Source organism: Phoca vitulina, unplaced genomic scaffold (genome assembly GCF_004348235.1).
Source record: "Phoca vitulina isolate PV1807 unplaced genomic scaffold, GSC_HSeal_1.0 scaffold4, whole genome shotgun sequence".
In the NCBI taxonomy this organism is placed as follows: domain Eukaryota; kingdom Metazoa; phylum Chordata; class Mammalia; order Carnivora; family Phocidae; genus Phoca; species Phoca vitulina.
The window spans coordinates 51,832,334-51,842,243 of NW_022589707.1; positions in this window are offsets into that span (position 1 = coordinate 51,832,334).

Consider the following 9,910-nt stretch of genomic DNA (forward strand, 5'->3'; position numbering starts at 1 on the left):
GGGTCGTGAGATGGAGCCTTGCATCAGACTCCATGCTCAATGGGGAGTCTGCTTGAGATTCTCTCTCTCCCTCTCCTTCTACCCCTCCCCACCTCGCTTGTTGTGCACTCCCTCTCACTCTCTCTAAAAATAAGTAAATAAATCTTTAAAAAAAAAAACCGATGTAGAGAAATTTTTTGAAATTGTGTTAGACATATTTAATAATAGTATTCAAAGAGGTATTTTTTAGGATTGAAAAATATTTTATATATACTGTTACAATTTATCTAGAAAATTGTTTGTTGTGAAGGTGATGTTCAATACAAAAGAATACATCAACAAGACAATACGTTTTGCTGCCAGACATCCCAACAGATTTTAGAAATGTGTGAGCCTTCGAAGAACAATTTTGTAAACCATCCTGTGTCCTCCAGTAGTATTTAAGTACATGGTAGAGTTTGCTAAACTTGGTTGCATTTTGGTCAAGACCAGTTAGAAATCCTTAGGCAAATACCGATGAATGAAGTAACAAAACTTCGGCTATTGATGCTATTAGCAAATCTCACTTACTGAAAACAGAGCTTGCAGGCAGGGATATATTGAAATTTATTCCTATGAAAGTAGGGGAAAGCTGAACAAATTAAATTTTAAGAGTTCAAACTTCATATGACATTTAATTTTGAAATCCTATCATTAACTTTGAGAATATCTTTATTTGTGGGGATTTAAAAAACTCTTAAAGAAGCTCCTGGTTTTTTTGTTTGTTTTTTTAAAGATTTTATTTATTTATTTGACAGAGAGATAGAGAGCACAAGTAAGCAGAGCAAGAGGGAGAAACAGGCTCTCTGCCTAGCAGGGAGCCCGACATGGGGCTCGATCCCAGGACCCTGGGATCATGACCTGAGCCAAAGGCAGCCGCTTAACCAACAGAACCACCCAGGAGCCCCTAAGCTCCTGTTTTTAAATGGATAATTTTACATTATGTACCAAAAAGGAGCAAAATAGAGAAGGCCTATAATTTTGCAACGTATAAACAATACAAATGATGAAACAATAAAAATAATAAGAGAAAAATTGATGAGTCTTTTTGTAAATTCTATTTCAAACAGATCAGTCTGAATGAAAACAAAAATACAAAGTATTCTAATTATTGCACTTAAATATTTACATTTTTCAAAAAATAGAAAAAAAATCATTCCTTTGCCATATATATTTTTTTCTGAGCTTACTAAATACCTAATAAAGAGAATTTTCACAATTAAAAATGTTGTACAGACAAGACTCAAAATAATACAAGTTCAAAATAATAAGACTATATTGGGAAAAAAATCTTCAGAGAAATACCAGTGACATGCTATTACAGATAGGAGCAGTTAAGCAACTGATTAAAGTATTTAATATGTAAAAAAACAAAAAAAGTATATAATATGTAACAAGAAAATAGTCTCTTTATGTTATTCTTAATATTCTAGAATCTGGATAATCAGTATGGAGGGGTTTTTGTTGTTAATTCGCTTTCTTCACATGGTTTTGTTATTTTCATTTTTTTAAAAAATGTTATCTTTGGAAATAGTTTTGAATATACTATTATATAAGTCTACTAATATAATAAAACAGATTTTTGGTTAATACATAAGGGTGTGGGGGGTGTATGAGAGAGAGGGAGAGAGAAAAATCATTTCTATTTGATCAATAATTTAGACACTCCAATAAACCCTATGTAATGCATTTATAAGTGTCCTAAAGACAGGAAATTCTTTCACATTCTTTAAGACTGATGTGATATATCCTATGTTGAAGTACTGTAATATGTTAGTGCCTTAAAAACCCTTACAAAGTGATAAAAAATTTGATGTACTGAGATCCTTGTGCTTTTGAACACTGATCACTTCAAGAGTCCATTCAAGGTGATGAAGACTTATTTTGTAGCTCTTAGATGTGAGAGCTTTAGCTTTTATGCATGAAAAGGTATCTGACAAAAGCCTATGTTGAGTGGCTTGATGTTAAATCTCATTTATGGCGTCTGACTAGAGTAGTATTTCTCAGTTTGTGGGCTGACATTTATCTGCATCAAAACACCCTGCTACTTTCAGGGTTCCGCTTCAGATTTAAGGAATCTGGATCTCAGGAGAAGGGTTCTGGCATCTGCATAAATAAATAGCTCCCCGGGAGGATTATTTGCACTCTAACACGTAAAAATCCTTGTTCTAATGGAAAAGAGATCCATATATCCTCTCCTATTTCGCAAGATGTCTTGTCGCCAGCAGTACTTCTGGTGACCAGAAGCTTCCTTTTGAGCTTGTGATCACTGGTCCTTGACTAGTCTGAAATTTTCTTTCCACTCTCTATAAATAAACTATTCTTTTTCTATTACTTTGAAATATGAACATTATGTAATGTTTACAGCAAAATACCTGGGACCACATTTAAACAGTTAAGAATAAAATTTTCCGCAAAGAAATGCTTTGACTGTTACACATAGAGATAGAAAATGGCTGTGGAGTCTTTAGAATAAAAGCCTCCAAACCCAGTCTGGTCATCTGGTGTCCCAGGCTCTTCATCACAAAAATATGAGTGCTGGACCAGATCATGTCTATGGTCCTTTGTAACTCTGACCTTCCAGTGAGCAGTCAATCCAAATTACTTCTATATTTTATTTTATTTTTTAAAATATTTATTTATTTGAGAGAAAGAGCTTGAGAGAGAGAGAGAAGCACAAGCGAGAGGGAGAGAGAGAGAGAGAGAAAGAAGCAGACTCCCTACTGAGAAGGGAGCCCAACTCAGGTCTCGATCCCAGGACCCTGAGATCAGGACCTGAGCTGAAGGCAGGCGCTTAACTGACTGAGACACCCAAGGGCCCCTAGATTACTTCTATATTTTAAAGTACTGAAACTACATTTCTTTTGAAAATATGATCAAATTTGGACTTGGATCAATAATGCATTAATGAGGTTCTATTTCAGAGTATGTTCATTAGAATCAAGTCAATGGGGACAACCTTAGAATGAAGTTATAATACAAAAAATAAAGTGTCCTTCATCTATCTAAGAATCCTAGAACAATTTTCAAACTCTAATTCTTATTTTTCAAACATGATTCCTTTTCTAATGCGTATTGTCTTTTCTTGGCTCTCTGTATTTTATTCTGTTCCTTCCATTTTTTTTCCCTCCCTTATTTCTACTACAATTACATTAAAGCAGTTTTATGTGAAGAGTGGTCTACTTTACCTTCTGTGTGCTTATTATGACCACCACATTTTGACTTACTATTTGATAAATTTCTTCTTTGGCCTTCTTTTTACTTTTTTTGGAGTGAAAAATCTCAGGGAGTCCCTTAATGGGTATTTTGTCTAAAATTAAAAACAAACAAACCACCATTCACTGCATATGTCATACTTGGGAACCTTGAGTACAGGGAGGACATAGACAACTCAGGAAATTCAGGTTATCTGATACTTCTGAGTGTAGTCAGCCCTGTGGAGCAGCAGGGAAAGTCCTAGAACACAAAAGGAAATGCTTACTGTATCAGGAAAACATTTGGGTTTTTAATTTGTTATTAAATGTGAATGGTAAACAACATTTATTACAGAACTATTATAGTTTTTCAGAAATGTAACCTATCAGCCTGAAAAATGCAATCAGAAATAACCTTTTCTGAGCTTACCTCTCTGTACTAGAATATAGGAGAGGCAAAGATGAAGTATAAAAGTTAGCTTTATTTGGATTTGTTGATAACTGAAATTCACTGTGTATCCTCATGAGACCCCAGGGTGGGGTGGAAGGCAGGGAATTGAGGCAGATGCTGATAGTTTGTTAACATTTTATTGGCTGACAAATTCAGCTGGCAGTGATTGGGTTTCCTTACAGTTCTCTAAAGGAATAGAGACTTTGAAAATTTTATAAAATGAGATCTTATTTCCATAGGTCTTTGAGAATTTAAAAAAAAAGCCCTAAAGAAATGTCAAAATCAGTTGGCATCTTCTCTCTTTTGGAAGATCTTGTAAATCCCATTTGTAAATCCTTTACAGGTCAATTTCCTTGTGGCAGTTTTTACCACTCCGTGGATCACTCCCCTAATCCCTTGAAGACTTTTACTGGTAGCTTACTGTCATTTTCTCCAATAGTCCTCTTGTAATTCCTGGCAATTCAGTATCCCATAACTGATCCTCCTAGTATCCTAGCATCTTTATTTCTAGGTCTCCTTGCTGAATGATTTACGTCAGTCATGTTGTCATTACCAATAACTGTAATTCTGTCATCTTTTCAACTTTAAACATGTCATTCTCTGATCGCTGCATCTTGTCTTTCCAGCTCACTATCTTGGGTTGTGAGGCATTCCTATCACCTTTCCATTGTTTCTCCCTTCCTCATGTATTTACTTACTTTCTTAGATGATTAAATTTCATGGTCAATCATTATAATCACTATTTTGGTCTTATTAAACATAAAAAAAGATTAAATCCAACTGTAGGTTTTCTTTCTATCTGCACTCTTGTCATTAAATAAGAATAGAGAAAAATACACAACCATGAAACTAGTCTCACCTATCATAATTACATACCTGAAGTAAGCTCTTAATTCTGTCCAGCAACCATACTATACTTCCCCAGTCCTATTCATTCTTCCACACTCCACAGTGACCATTTCATACCCTTCAGACTTTCAACATGTTCTCAGTATTGATTGATGATGTTGTTCCTCAGTTCACTGAAAACAAAAACTAGAAGCCATCAAAGAGAACTTCACTGACATAATACCACCACCCAAACTTGTTCCCAGAACGCACTGCTCATGGTCTTAAATAGGGCTACATTTTGTGCTTGTGTCCCAATTCCCATCTGCTTCAGTAAATCTCAGTTTTCCTCTGTCTACTAGATTATTCCTGTCAACATGTAAAAAGGGTGCTATTTTTCCCCCAAATTTAGTGTTTTTATTTCACTCCTCCTTTGCTTCCAACTGTCCCTCTTCATCTCCATTTACTTTATCTCAAATTCCCTTCAGAGTTGTCGATAATCACTGTTTCTAATTTTCCTCTTCCCACTCTCCCTGGAACATACTCCAGTTGGGAGTTACCTACCCTGCACCCACCCCCACCCCACTGTTCCACTGAAATCTCTGTTACCAAAGGCAGCCAATGCCCATGGTGTTAAATCCCATAGCCAGTTCAAGGTCCCTAGCTTACTGACTCTTCAGCAGCATTTGACCCCGTTATCACACAGTCCTCCTTAAAATACTTTTCCCTCTGTTTATAGGACACCTCCCTCACCTAGTTTTTCTCTGCAGTCATGTGTCCCTCTTGCTGGGGTTTTCTCATCTCCACAATCCCTAGTCCTCTCAGTGTTCAGGGTTTAGAACTCAATCCTCGACCATTCTAACTGTCTGCACTCCCCTTGTAGGTGCCATTATCCAATCTCATAGTACTGGCATCATCTGTGACATCTATAGGCTTAAACCCCCAAATGTGTATCTTTGACTTATAATTCTCCCCTTACTTACAGACCTATATGCTACTGACATTGCTTCTTCAATTATAGTAACAGGTAAAAAATTAACAGAGCTTACCATGTTCCTGACGCTCTTAGTATTTTACACCTATTAACTCATTTAATCCTCACAACAACGTTATGAGGTAGATAGTGTTATCCTTATTTTCAGCTAGGAAAAATGAATGAGAGAGAGATTAAGTGATTTATGCAAAGTCATACAACCAGCAATGGTTCCAGAATCTATATTGTCATCCCCTAAAACATGCTACACCTTCTCTCAAATTATATAGTTAAAAGGCATCCCTCAGGTGGGGCGATATCACCCTTGTCAGGAATTTACCTGAGAGAGCCTGGCTGGTGGTTAGCCTTAAATGCCACCAGAGCATGGGGAAAACTGTATGAAAACTTCTTCCTGACTCTTTTCCTCCCCTCTGCTTCAACTATGACTAAGCTGTGGGCTTCAGGAGAGAGAGAGAGAGGATGTAACGGAATAAAGAGAAACGAAGACTAAACCCCCAGTACCCCTTCTACACACACACACACACACACACACCACTCACCGCACACTTCTCACAGTCAGCAAGCCAGATTGGGGGGGAATGGGGTGCTAAAGCAGGAGAAACCCTAATTTTAGTGTAGTTCAGAGCTGTTTTTCAAACATAGACATCTACACATTTATTTTGAACTGAATGTTTTTATAACTGAAATTACTAAAAGAGTTACCATTTTTGAAGAGTACTCAGGCAAATTATGGATGCTTTGTAAGATGTCAGTCAAGGGCAAATAAATAGTTGGTAGTAGAGAGACGAGAGAAGGGGAGCAGAGAAAATCAAAGTGGTCGTTTTCTTTTGTTGTCTATGAGGCCTGTTTTTTCAGCCTACGGGGCCCCTATTCCCCTGTGTGAACAGGGAATTTTCATCTTCTTTACGAAAATTGTTTCAAAATTATGGGGTGCAGCCTATAAACTGTATGTAGTATATACCACAGACATCCTAATTCTCCAAGTATGCAGAGTTTCTAACTCTCATTTTTAAAAACAATACAATTTAAACAAAATTAAAGTTTCCTAATACAGAATAACCCTCCTGAGACTTCTGGAAGATGGCATAATGGGATTATTTGTTTATTTATTTACTTTTAAAAATTTTTTAAAAATCACTTTATACACCACTTTCTATAGCTAGCAGTGTGGGAAAGGTGAATAGGTCTAACTTATTTTCTTCTCTGTTTCAGCACTTTTGAGAGGCACGAAAGGAAATAAGACCCATCCAGAAATTTATTATTTCTCTCCGATTTTTCCTTTTCCCATATGAGCATAGCCTGGAAGTGCACAGACACACTAGGGAATGATTCCACTGTGTGGGAGAAACATCTGCAGAGTGCGCCATGGACCACCAGACTTGGAGTGAGAAAGAAGTATGTGGGGGCGGAGGCGGCAGACAATAAAAGAAAAACTAGGAGCTGGTTGGGCCCAAACATTCAATGGAATAGCCTAACCTTCAGGTTACCTTTTGTGTTATATAAGACGTCTAAGAGCAATAACATTCATATGAAAAACATTTTTTTAATACCGGTAAAATAGAATTCATAGCATACCCTTCAAAAAAAAATTTTTTTTTTTCTGCGAGGATGGGAAATGTTAGCATTCTGCATTACACACCACCCTCTAGGGAGCCCAAGCTGGGTGGTTTTCTTGGTCTTCTTCCTCCCCTTCCTTTGCAGCCGCTTATTAAGGTGGCCGTGCAAAGCCCAGGGGCTACAGGTCTCCGCTCAAACCAGAAGGAAGCACAGGGAAGACAGATGAATTCTGAGTAAGTTTGTTGTAAAACATCAGGGGCAAAAAGGGCTCTGGAAATGCAAATGATTATCATTAGAAAGTAATATGCAACTACTGAAGAAACATTTGAAAGAATAATGTGGTTTCGCAAAACAATCCTGCAATCTGCATTCAATCAAAACTGACCAAAAATGCTTGCAATGGTTCTTTGTACTGTTGGGAGCCAAATGCTTTCTGGAACTCATGAAGTAAGTTTTACCAAGTGGCACATTACCAACAGAATATAAGTGAAACAATAATCAGCCTTAGAGTTGACTTGTCCAATAAAAGGGAGACTCTCCAACTGTAATGGCCAAGGTATTGAGAGTGACAAGAATATTGATATACCTGTAAATGCTCACAGATGAGTATTATGGATTGGTTTGTTTTAGTCTACAGCACGTGTGACTGGACATCTTACCCCCCCGATAGCTTATGCATGAGGAAAATTAAAATTCAGTGTACACAGTTCTGAAAATCATATGGGTCAGAGCTATACTTAGCAGATTGGACTGGAAGAACACATGCCACAGACTGATGGAACCTGCTTAATTAGTTTTGATTCTGGGCCAATTTAATAAGTCTCTTAAGTGCAATGGTATTGAAATTCTATTAATCTTATTCTCATAGAAAACAAGACATACATTCTTTCTGGATTGTGGTGTTCACTATTCATACCTTTGGTTCAGAGCCTAAGTGAGCCAGCCTTTTGGGCTCTAATCTTGACAAAGAAATTTCTAGCCCTGGCTATGATTAGGTCTCAGACAAATCATCTGCCTTCACCCCTCCCGGTTCACACCTGGCATTCATGAGAAGAGCAGCCTTCTTGGGATGCAGACTGGCAGGCATAAGGCAGAAACCCCGCTGTCTTTCATGAAAGAAATATTTATCCTGGGGCCATATATCATATATCGCCTAAGTGCATGGCTTAGGAGATGTCAAGCACACTCAGAAATCCTAGGCTTCGTTCACTCACCCACCAGAGACAGAAATATATTCGTCAGTAGTTTTTTTTTTCAACAAAATACCATAAAGTTAGAATGAAGTTGAGACCCAGTGTGTTTACTGCCAAAAAACAGACAAGCAAACTGAAAGACCCTAGATTTTCTAACCTAAATATATCGTGCCTTTTAGTTTCTATTTATTTTTCTAAGAGAGAGTCTGATTAAGATACTCAACCAAAATGATACACTGAAGAATAATAGTAAATATGATAAATCTTCATAGTAAATCTTTAAAGCTTGATATTAAGGTTATATTATAAAATCAATAAAAAAGAATCTCGTGAATTTAAATCTTACAGAAATATTCTTCTATATTCTGGAGGAGGTTTAAAAGAATAGATTTTTATTTTATTATATAATGCCAGTACTACACGTACAACACGTACTCACACAATAAAACAATTCATTTGTAATGCTCATGATTCCCTTAAATAATCTTTGTTTCCTCCCTTCCTTCCTACCTCCCTTCTTTTTCTTTCTTTCCTTTTCTCCAGAGAGAGATGTCATTTTGTGTACTTTAGATTGAGAAATTCAGATTCAAATGAGCATCCAGGTATTGGAAATACAGATTAAGTATAAAATAATTGTCAAAATATTCAGATTGGTGGTTATGAGTAAAATTAAAGACTGTTTCCCCAGGAGGAATTATTTTTAACAGTGTTTTTAACTTACTAAAACATTCTCTTTTTTGCCTAATTAAACTGTGCTTAACAATCCCATTGTAGAAAACTGTACTTGCAGAGGGGGCAGTTACCTAATTTTATGAGTTTAATAAACTGAAATTATTAAAATCTCAATGTTGTCTTTGTAGAGCCCCTCATGGCATTAAAGAGAATTGGTTTTATACAGTTTTATACAGTTTTCATTTGAATACAACTATTTTCATTTGAATACAACTATTCAATATTAGGCTAAAAGGCCTAATTCACTCTAATGTGACTGCAATTTGGCCCCTAAACCTAGAGGCTACAGATTATCAGTTTCGTGGCTCGTGTATTAACTCAGTGAATCTTCACTTGTCCCTACTAAATAGTATTATCTCCATTTTCTAGTTGAGGGAAGTGAGCCTTCGAGAGGGTAAGCAACTTGGTAAAAATGGTTAAACAGAATCTGAAGGACGACTAGGAGTATTCAAATCTAAAATCTAGTATATTACCTTGTCTCTCACTGAACTAAAAGCCAGGAACAAAATCTAGACAAACAAAGGTATTTAAGTGAAGATGGTATTTATAAAGTAGTCAGCTTTTTCAAGAAAAGTGACTCATCTAAAGTATGAAATAACCATTTTGCACATTGGAAATTGAAGCATCAGAATATTACGATAGGTAATAAAAAAATGAATACTTGCCAATTTCAAACACCTGGTCTACTATTCTCGTTCACCCTGCAGAATGGATGGACACTATGAGATGCATTTACTTGGACCTTCTTCCAACTGTGTGAGTTTTGGATATGAAAAATTTTATTTTCTCTGAAGTCAGGAAGGAGCACAGGAAATATGTAAAGAGAAGGAAGTACACATCTAAAGGCAGAACCCACCTCAATTGCCATCATGATAAAAAAAATTTAAAAACATATTTAAACTAAAGAAATACATTCCCCAATATGTATTTTTATTGTGGTAAA